This window comes from Danio rerio, chromosome 4 (genome assembly GCF_049306965.1).
Source record: "Danio rerio strain Tuebingen ecotype United States chromosome 4, GRCz12tu, whole genome shotgun sequence".
NCBI lineage: Eukaryota > Metazoa > Chordata > Actinopteri > Cypriniformes > Danionidae > Danio > Danio rerio.
The window spans coordinates 25718810-25730048 of NC_133179.1; the positions used below are offsets into that span (position 1 = coordinate 25718810).

At 34.8% G+C, this 11239-nt stretch overlaps 1 protein-coding gene across 27 annotated transcripts in view; it reads right to left on the reverse strand.

Annotated features, from left to right (window-relative positions):
- gata3 (GATA binding protein 3) overlaps window positions 1-10513 on the reverse strand; it is a 31778-nt gene extending 21265 nt beyond the window's left edge. For 11 of the 27 annotated variants that reach the window (XR_012401428.1, XM_073945582.1, XM_073945571.1 and 8 more), the window contains exons 1-2: window positions 9991-10513; window positions 6934-7011 (exon numbers count right to left, since the gene is read on the reverse strand). The gene's annotated coding sequence lies outside the window, so the exon portion shown is untranslated. Of the gene's footprint in view, window positions 1-4488; window positions 4563-6933; window positions 7012-8784; window positions 8908-9990 lie in introns of those variants that run through there. The other 16 variants (XM_073945583.1, XM_073945573.1, XM_073945563.1 and 13 more) reach the window with 10 other exon arrangements.
- Between the last annotated feature and the right edge of the window lie 726 nt (window positions 10514-11239).

Below are 11239 nucleotides of genomic sequence, written 5' to 3' on the forward strand. Positions count from 1 at the left end.
TGTGCCCAGATCCTGCAGGATCAGAGAGTCTGATTAAGAAAGAAGGCAGAGCCATAATGATGAGGAATAATGAATCCTTATCTCGCGCCTCCAGATTATCTGCCTTTCAGCGCGCCATGTTTTGTTACATGGGATAATTTATTGCATCTAATACATCACAATGAATCTGATGGGGAAAAGTGATGGCCAATGTTGTGAAAGAGGATGTTTTTTTTATTTTTTATTTTTCTTATCCAGGGGCAATGAAATGCCTTTGCGATTTTTAATTGGTAAAATATAAGGGGTATCAGATAAAAAAAGAAAAATAATAAATAAAAATGCAGAGGTAAGCTTGCCTTCTAGTGTTTATATGGCGCGCTATAATTAGTGTGTCAATTTCGACCAGAAATTAACGACAACGACCTGCCATCAACTGCAAGGCTGGTGGAGGCAGCGAGATCCTAATTTCGCATGATTTATTTTTCACCAAGAGGAGATAATTAATCATAAACACCAAAAACAGTGCAGTAACGCGGAGATAACGCAATATTTGCATCTAAAAAGATTCGATGGGGCTAATTCTCCTCTACATCATCCCCACCTCCCCCGCCTATGCACAGAAAGAAAGAAAAAAACTCCAATATCTTTCATTTTCTATGATTAATCTTAGTGAAATATCATTAATCACCGAGCGGGGATTGGTGGTGTGAGAAGTGGGCATGAGTTCAGTTCACCTCTCTGAGCTCCATGCGTGCTTGTGGGTTTGGCAGCAAACCGTCTTGTAGATATTGCAGGTTACCTGAGCTTTAACGAAAAGCTGTGATAACGGATATCATTATGATACCAAAAGCTTGATATCAAAATAAGATAAAAGATACAACACTAGATACATCTTGTGGTTGTGGCTTTTCCTATCTACATCTTATCAGGCGTTTGATGATATAGGGAAGCTAATCAAACTGCAAAACGCAATAATAATACGCAAAACTGAAAAAAAAATATTATTATTATTATAAATACTATTATTTAAATAAGAATATACATATAACCAGTTGTCGCTATAGCTATATTTTATTCTGTTTTTTTTTTTAATTATTATTTTATTTTGTTTCCATTTGTTGAGATTTAAATGTTTATTTTATTTATGTTTTTTGCTCACTATATTGCAGCACATTTGTATATAGGTCTGTATATATTATTTATTTAGCTCTGCGGTTTTGTAGCTTGATCCGTCATTTTCCACTGCGCTGCAGAGATTTTATCGCTTTATTTATTTCCCCTATATCCAGCATCTCAGGGCACGTCAGAGAACGACAGAGGAAAAAAGAGGGGGCAGAACCAAAAAGAGAGCGAGAGGATATTAGACAGAGACGAGGAAAGACATCGAAAGAAAGATGGGTTTGTAGAAATGGGGAAATGGAGATTTCTCATGCTCCTTTTTATATATACTGTAGCTACAGGCCTACGTAAATATGCAAATTATTTCTTTTTTAGAGGGTATACCAAAGGCTTTTTTATGTAATCGAAATATTTGGATTTCTCAAAGGGTCTGACTTTTAAGAGACTTTTGGTGACGAACCAGCATTTATCAAAGCACATCATACAGCCAACGATCATAATAAGCAATCTGAGAGAGAACTCTTTTATTTGTAGAACTGTTTGTTGGTAGAGATGCGGAGATTGGCAGGAGAGAAGAGAGGGTAACAGAGATGGAGCGAGTGAGATGAGTAGATTAACTAATGAAATGGATGACAGGGGAATTGGACACAAATGCGCGCGTTACATCATTGCCTGCTCTCCAGGGGCGCGCGCACAATGGCATCGCTTTATCTGCACTAAACCTGCTCTAACGAGACGTTTATTAAAAGTGTCCTGACTTACTCCCAAGTGAAATGGATTTCTGATATGGCTTCTATGCACATGCCATCAAACATGGCCTACAATCGTACCAGTTTCACCAAGAATTTCGTGTTTTAGGGAGGTTAATGTGAGCAGTTTAGAGGCCGCTCAGAGAAGGCTTTTGTCGAAAGGTGTCCGGTAACTTGCCCTTAACGATTCAATAAATACCAATATTTTTCTTTTTTCCTCCGTCTCTCTCCTTTTAATGTCGCCTTTACTCGCTTGATGAATTCATTTAAGTATTGTGTGTGGGGGGAGAAGGGGTCTTTAAGCCTCTTACTCAATGGCTATTTGTTGTTATCTCGAGTGTGAGAGAAAGCGGAGAATAGAGAGCCTGAGAGAAGAGGAGGCAGACTTGATTTTCATTGCAATCTTTGGAACAAATAGCGAACATTTACCGTTTACACGCCGCCTGGCGACGCGCTGGCGCTGCAGGCTCGAGCGAGCCGGTCTAAGATGACCAGAGAGCCTTTGGAGAGCGCGAGCCCCCGGCTATCGTGTTCTCCAGATCCCCCCGCGCGCGCGCGGATCCGGTTTCAGGCCGGGCTTGTCCGCGTTCTGCTTTGCTGCCGCGCGCCTTTAAATGAGTGTCAAAGAGCCAAATATCAAATAGCATCGGGTCAAGCCAATTTGAAGAACGCCCCCTCCCTCATCTCCACTCTAAACGGTCCAGCTTAGCTCCAGCCAGTGAAATTAGGTTATACAAACAACGGCTCTTTTCTTATATTCGCGACACAATAACGTAATAAATAGAATTAAGTTCCTGTTGATGTGATATCTTCGAACCTTTAGTCGAAATAATTAGACCGCAACGAGGCTGCAATTGAGGTATACTGACAGACTGTAAGGCAAATCCTTATTTAAATAATTAATTAATTAATTAATTAATTAATTATTTTATTTATTGTATTATTCTCCTCTCGTTTTTTTATCTACAGAACTATAGGTGGTTTGCAGCGATGAAAATACATTCATTTCTTAGAGCGAAAATTAATTCATAACTCAAAAAAATATTTTGCTATTTTAAAATATATTTTTGTAATTAATTGGTTTTATTAAAGGTTCTTCGTGGAACAACTGATATCAGTAAAGAATCGTAATTTATTTTAGAAATGCACAGCAGGCCTAGGAACCAGGCCTAGAACTTTAACCCTCGCATCCTCGACTTCGCAGAGTCAAATTAAAAATGGAATCCACCTTGCACTTGGACCAGTCCAGCATCTCATTTAATTTCTGCATTGAATTTAATCTTCTCATTGAATTAATTTTTATTCACAAAAAATCTGACAACCCGACATAACGCCAGCTATAAACCAACAATGTGCGTCTCTTCGAGCTTCCAACATGTCTCAGATTCATCAGCAACTTTGATCTCCATTTACTTTCCTTGTATTCTAATTTATGCAACGCAATTAATCTGGGTAATTGAAAAAATACCCATTGCCTGTGAGCACTGCGCCAAGCTAAATCCTCTCCGATAACGGATTTTAAAAGCACAACCTCCCCATCTTTATAGGCGCACTAAAGCACCAATTCATTATCGGCCTTAAATAAATATAAAATAGACAGTGGCACCTTTGGCAGTAAATATATGCTGCGTTTCAAAATACAATTTTGTAGTGGGGAAAAAAGGAGCGCGGTTTGTGAGTTGGCTTTTTTGATTGACACCCTGTCCCCAGGATCATGTTTAATCCCTGCTTCACTCCAGCCTTTTCATAACTCATTTCTCCGCGAGAGATGGGGACCCTGATGGTTGCCTGGGAGACGGCGATAGCGCTAAGCCATTTCCATGTCTGCAGCCCATTTGCAACAAAGGTCGTCACAAAGTCATTCCCCGACACTGCGCGCGTTTATGATGACACTTTCCCGTTCTTTTCTCCTCGCCGAGCGCGTGCGCGCGCGCTCCCCAACATCAGCATCTGATGACGCAACTGCCCTTTCTGATCAAAAGGAGATGCATGGCCTCGTGTAGGTGTCTTTATGCTATACCCCCTCCCTCTCTATCACTCCCTCCCTCTCTAATGCGCAAGGAGAAAAATGCTTTTACTTTCAATCTAAATACTACAGAGAGCGCGAGGTGCGCTACCGTTTTATTTTGACATTTTATATCGACAATCTATTCCACCCTTTCAGGAAGAAGAATGCATATTGCATGACTGGGAAGCATGCCGGGAAAACTGAATAGGCTCAAAAGCTGCGCTTCGGTGTCATGCGACAAACCTCTATGGTGCACCAGCAAGGGAGCAGGGGTTACCAATGGTTTGCCCAAATGATAATTGCGTTTATTTATTTATTTATTTATTTGTTTGTTTGTTGTTTGTATGTAGCCTATGTCTGTATGTGTTTGTTATATGAAGGATAGCTGTCACACAAGTAAAGCTGGTTATATCTCGACTATTTTGTTCAATATTAAAAAATAAGTTAATTAATTAAACTGCTGAGCGTTTATACTCGAAACAGTTTTTGATGCTGGGTAAGCAGATAAACACGATAAAAAATTTCTGGCTATACATTAAGAAAGATTTTATCGATAGGTTGATTTGTATATCAGGCCAAATGTATTTTTTTAGGCAGAGGCCTGCTACAAAATATGTCTGTCAAAATAATTACCTTATCATGCTACCTTTTGTATTGATGTTTCATTTCAGTTATTCATTGCATTGTTTTTGTTTGTTCCCCTCATAGTTTAAATAATGCTGAAAATGCAATAAATGGCAGGTTCACGTTGTGACAACGTGCCAACACAAAATGTCAACGCTTCTGAACGGTTTATTTCCTTGGCTTGAATTGTGAAAATGTTTTAACCTTTTAATAAAAAGGATTTTAAAATGTGTCAAGAAACTGACAGAATAAACCGCGAGAAATAGTCATTGGAAGGACAGGTCTGGCAAAGTCTCCATTCACACTTTAAACATCCACCTGTTCACATTTTTTCTTGGAATATTCATAAAAATAATTGCAAGTTAAACAGTTTATGGCGACAAATGATGAATCCTGCACTAAGAATCTCCCACCCAGATTGGTTTTGTTTATTCTTTCTCTTCTTTACTCATCAGAAGTAGAAAGTTTATAATAAATGGCGTAAGGGCAGAACGCGATGCGAGTTGTGGAAGGCAGATAGAGCGTTCATTAGTGCCTTTGGTGAAATAATTACCTATCTCCGCGCTGCACCTTCACGCTGGAAGTTCGCGTGACGCCCACGAGGCTGATTATGTTAAATTCGCGCGCGCGCGCGCCAGTGTTCGGGCTATTGATCAGGCTATTCAAACATCACGCGCGCACCCTCTTTAATTGCACAAGAAGCTGCAGGCTGAGAAGAAACTTGAAATAAATAAATAATCTAATTAAAATGTATTCGAAATTCTTCCGCGTTGGTGTCATATCACGTCCTTAATTGCTTTTGAAGCTTGTCGTTTCAAAACAATTGATAAAGAAATGCGCTACCTTTGCGTAAAAGAAAGATAAGCTCCGAGTGTAGCTTACAGTGCCTCCGATAAATCACAATTTCACTCCCACAAAAAGTATGAGGCAAACACACACAAAAGAAAAACTCATCTGTGGCACTTTCTAAATTCAAAAAGGGAAAATGGGGTTACCTTAAAAGCTCCCAATCTTTTATTTAGCGAAAAAGAAACTTCAAGGCCTACAAAGATCAGCTCACGATTGTCATTTACTGTGTTTCAAATTAATACATTATATCAATGCCTTTATTTTAGAAATTGGTTTAAACTAAAATAAGTGTCCTTGACTCTAAGACAAATATGTTAAAAATAATGCCCAACTGCCACTTAATGCTGTGATGATGACGATACCACATACTTTTTCATTGTAACACACGCTTTGTTTCTTCAAACAGCCAGATAAAATCCTTTTGACATTGTGCCTTGATAGCATAGATGGCATACTGCATGCTTTAATGAAAGCAAATGAGATTACACTCGTAGTATCGGGTCAATTGATGTGGCATATACCTTTAAAAGACCCAAAGCATCTTGTTTTAATCAATTAAATAATACAATTTTGCTTAAACATTCATTTTACAAATATAAAATATGTTTTTTCATGCTTTTTTCTTAAAAAATCCAATGATATCAAGGCATTTTTGTATAAATTATGATTGAGAAAATGACACCCAGTAGCCAAATCATAACATTTAAAATCTTAATCATTTTCGATCTAACCAAATAACTTTAAACAGTGTCAGTGTATATAATGGGCATTTTTATGTGAAGCATAAACGCTAAGCATTACATATTGGCAAAATAAAGTAAGTTTCAGACTAATATGTATATATATATATATATATATATATATATATATATATATATATATATATATATATATATATATATATATATATATATATTATTTATTTATTTTTTATTTTTATGTATATGTAAAGGTTACCAACAGGGGGCGACGTGACATATCATTACAATCAATATCGGCATTTTCATTTATGTTAGCTTTGAGTGTACATTAGTAGAAGCCATTTTTGCATATAGTTTATTTGTTGTTCTTGTGTTTGCATATGTTATTTTAAAGTCTCAAAACATTTCCGTCCTGTTCCAGGGTGATTTTGAACAGTGCCAATTTACGTAGACACATTTCACTTGCAAATGAACATTTTGCAGGTTTTTAAGACTAACGCTAATTTGTCAAATGTTTGTCATGGAATCTATAGTATATAATTTAACATCATAAATCTGTTAAGTTTGCTTGTTGAGTTATTTTATAGATTTGAATGTTCATGCATTTAGATGCTATATGATTATGAGTTTTTTAGAACACAATAAACTGAAAACCAAAAGTTATATAAAAATAATTTTGTGAAACCCTAATCAAATAAACAAAATACAGACTATACATATATTGATTTATACTTTAAAACAAGATAAAACTAAACATGGTTATTCTGAATGTCATAAAGCATTTCTTAATGTTATTTGCTTAATGTTAACTGCTGTTTGCTCTTATTTGAAAATGATCACTGATCAGTTTATATGTGTGTGTTAATCAATCTGCCATGAAATGTGTTGTTTTATCTCTTCTCACCTTTAGAGGAAACTTCCCTGACCTCTCCATGTGACCTCTGACCTCTGTGGAAGTTGTGAGTGACATTTATCTTCTAATCTGAAAAAAAAACTGACATCACTTAGAAGAGCATTTGCACATGCATGTATACAATATTAATGTAAATAAAGTGCTTGATGAATGGCTCAATGAGTTGTTTTTTACACTATCATAAGCTAACTGATTCAAACCTATAAAAATATATGTGAAAAAAAACTTTGTGATTTATATGAAAATAAAATGCTTTAGAGTTCATGGATTTTAAATCAACCGGAGGCAAACTGACCAGCTGCTTAAAATTAATTGGTAATTAGATTAATTAAAAGCGATAGATGTTGGTACATTCAACCTATAGATTACTGTTTTGTTATAAATTTAATATTTATTACAGGTGTAATAGTTGGCCAATTTATACACTCTTAAATGGGGACAAACCTAAACAATGGGCAAAAAATATATAGTTGTCCATATTTAACAAATGACAATCAATGCAAATGAACCAAAATCAACACACAGCAAACTAAGCATGTTTCTCTTCCTATACTAATGATTTAACTATGGGATTTAGAAAACTGGTTATATAAATGGAAGTCAATAAGTCCAAAAAAGTTTGCAACACATTTGCTATCATCAAACTAATGGGCGTTTTGGCAAAAATGCAATCTAGATAATTATTTTCCTTACTGAGCTATATTTTCTATATAAGTTGTTAATGCTTCCAGATTTGAAGAAGTACACCAACAATTACTGAAGTAGGCATGGGACGATAAATGTTTTCAAGCTATACCGCGGTTTGGAAATGTCAAGGTTTTAAAACTGCACAAATTTTGTGTTATACTGTTCCTTTTGTTTTTTAAGACAACAGCATCTCCAGCAGAAAAGTTTTCCAAAGATGCCATCTTAAATTGCAAAGAAAGATAAAGATAGCAGAAATCAAAGATTAATTTTAATTATTTAAGTTTACTGTTACAAAATATTTTAAATGTTGCAGTAATCACAATACTGTGAAACCGTGATTTTTTTTTAAACTATGGTTATCATATCGTAAAAATCCTATACCGGCCCAGGCTTTGACTGAAACCACAAAAATTAGATAGTCCATTAAATGGCTGAACATCTTTTTGGGAAAATTTTTTTGGAGGCTGAAAATTGGGTACATCTCTCAACACATTTTTAGATTCCCATTGTTGCATATTTCTGCTGTGTGATTGGCTCTTAGATCAATATAGAGTAAAAAAAGTTTATTGCAATTTGATATAATATAATTTAACAGTCCAGCCCTACATTAAACCATGGGTTAATTTGCAATAAGGATGATACAGCTGAAGAAATGTATTTTAACTATTTAAATTTAGTGGTCTGGGCCTTTCATAGAGCTAACAAAATATGTTCTAAAATGTTTTTATAATGTTAGCAAATGTAACAATACTTCAAAACATTGTATTCATTTGTAATATACACTGCCAAAACGGTTCTATTTCCTTTTAATGGAACGTTCCATTTTGCTACTTTTGAATGTCTTCTGAACATTCTAAAACAAGTAGCAACATAAAAAAACGTTCTGTGTTCTATTAACCATACTAAAATAACCTTCTTGTCACTTAAAAAAAAAAAAAAAAAAAAAAAAAACAGGCCTACTCATTATTAATGTCAGATTCACTATCAGTTCTTTCAAACACATATCTACACTGTTATCCGTATATGTAGCTTTTATGGTCACGAACTTAAGCGTTCATCTTTTGACGAGCGTACATTTCAAATGGACATTTTTATTTATTTATTTTTATTATTATTATTATTATTATTATTTTACAAAATGTGATCATAGCTCACAGCTATTGTCTGTAGATTTGGAGACCATCAGCTCTGGATACCAGTCTACATGTGGAACGCATTTCTTATCACCAGCCAGTGCACTGCTAACTGCTCCCTGCTGCAGCAGAACAGTCGTTTCTGCTTTGAAAGGAATAACAATACAACAATAAAGGCCTCAGTTTTCTGTGATAAGCGCTAACATAAAGAAATGATCTAGCTACGGTAAAGGCTCATTTAGCCGGCCGTATCTATGTGATTAGGAGAAATGACAGGTAGCGAGGGGATATTTGAGGAGATTTTAAATGAGTTCAGTGCATCAGGTGGAAGACTTTAAAGCTGCTGTGTGGGAGCTAAATAGTCACATTGGCAGAACTACAAAGGGAAAGAGTGATAAGACTTGTATTTTACTCTACTCTGATGGACCTTTTATATGTAGACGTAAAAGCGTTACTAGGCAGTTTCGTGAGTAATAACATTCCAGCATTTTTTCTTCATTATTTTTTTTCTTGTTAATTAAAAAGGTAAACATTTCGTCTTCTTTGCTACAAGCCCATTCAAAAACTATTTCGATACTTACTATGAGAAGGCCTACCTATTTTTACTTGTTGTAACGTTAATCATTTGAAACATCAAACTGCCTTAAATTTTTGCTTTGCTAAATGTCAACATGCTTACATTTTTTTTCAAATATGTTTAAGGGTTGTGTTGTTATACTCCAAATTACAAGAAAAATAATTAATAAAAGATTCGAACAAAACCACTTTGACACTTTGTGCAGGACCAGACATTGTTAGCTTTACTTATTATTAGACATGAGTTACTCAATTAATCAATGTGACCCGAAACACCTTGAGCTATAACTAAGAAAAAAAATAAAGCAAATGGCATTTTTAAGATACCACGAAACAAGCAAACACTTCAATGATAAATAAATAAACGAGATTTTCAAATTACAAAATAGGCCTAATATCCATTTGTATTAGCCTATCACTTATATGATGAGTTCATTTGTGGCTAGCTGTCGTCGTTTATCTACAAAAACAAGTTTTTATTAACTTGTAGTAAAACTATGATTAAATTTCGTATTTCAAACGTAAGGAAACAGGAAATCACGTCAGTCTTGTGTGTTGACATGAAAAATAAAAGCATCGTTATTTCTAGTAGGAAATCAGTTTTTTTAACACTAACACAATGGAATAACAGTAAAAATACGTGGTTACTTACATTTTGTCTGTTTGGTCCAAACAGAAAAAGCAGAATCCATGGTAGCGTTTCAAACAATAACGTTCGTATCTGCTTGAAATTCCGAATGAATCAGAGATTTGAAAAAATCGTTTGAATAAATGATTCGCTGATTCAGCCATAAACATGGAAATGAAGACGAACGTTTCTGTCAGTTTATATAGAAGAAACCCGGCTAAAAAAACTGTAACTGTTGTAGTAAATCTCAGCGCTACCTCAGATAAAAAAATAAATGAAGTATTTAATAATAGTCATTTCCTGAGCACAAATACAGCTGAATAACAGTAAAAATACGTCGTACTTACATTTTGTCTGTTATTTTCCAAACAGCCAAAGCATAATTCAGGTAGCGGTTCAAACAACACTTGTAACTATGTTAAACTCTGAACGAATCGGTGATTTGAACGAATCATTTAAGCAACTGATTCACTGATTCAGCTAAAAACATGGAAATGAAGAAATCCGCTTAAAAGTAACATTAACTGTTGTAGCAAATATCAGCGCTACCTCAAATCAATCAAGAAACAAAGTATTTAATAATAGAGTCATATTTTGAACACTGACATCTGTTGTTCACCAATCTTAACCACGTTATTACTACAAATAAATCTGGTTTTAATTTCAAACACGGTCACCACAATATATCATACCATAGTATAACAATATTAATTTGGCATATATGTAAAACCAGATTGTTTTTTTTTTCTTTTTTCTTAGTCTTAACTTCTAACAACCATTAACGTTCCACTTAAGTTTGATTAGAGCTGCAAAACTAGCAGATAACCTACTTGTTTTGGACAAGGAATTACTTTGTGAGTAACCCAACAAAACATATAGCTCAATGTAGTACAAATGTGTGCAAATAAAATAAATATGAAGTTATTCAAGGTATTACCATGTTGTCATTATTATGTGACTAAACCAGCTTCAGTCCACCAGCATTAACAAACCATCTGTGGCTTCATGGGATAAAAAATGTATTTGAGTACATTTGGTTGTACTTAGTCAGGTATTGTACAGTACTAAATAGTAGAGAACTGTGCAGGATACAGCCCATGTCTTTGTTTTGAGATTTAAAAAACATTTAAAAATCTTTAAAATAAACAACACTTGTTATGCAAAAATATACATTTTTACTTGTAACAAAATTTCCCAAATACACTGTGTGGCCACTTTAAGCTGAATCATCTCTAATATTTTAGGACAGTTATATAACAATTTAGATAAAATA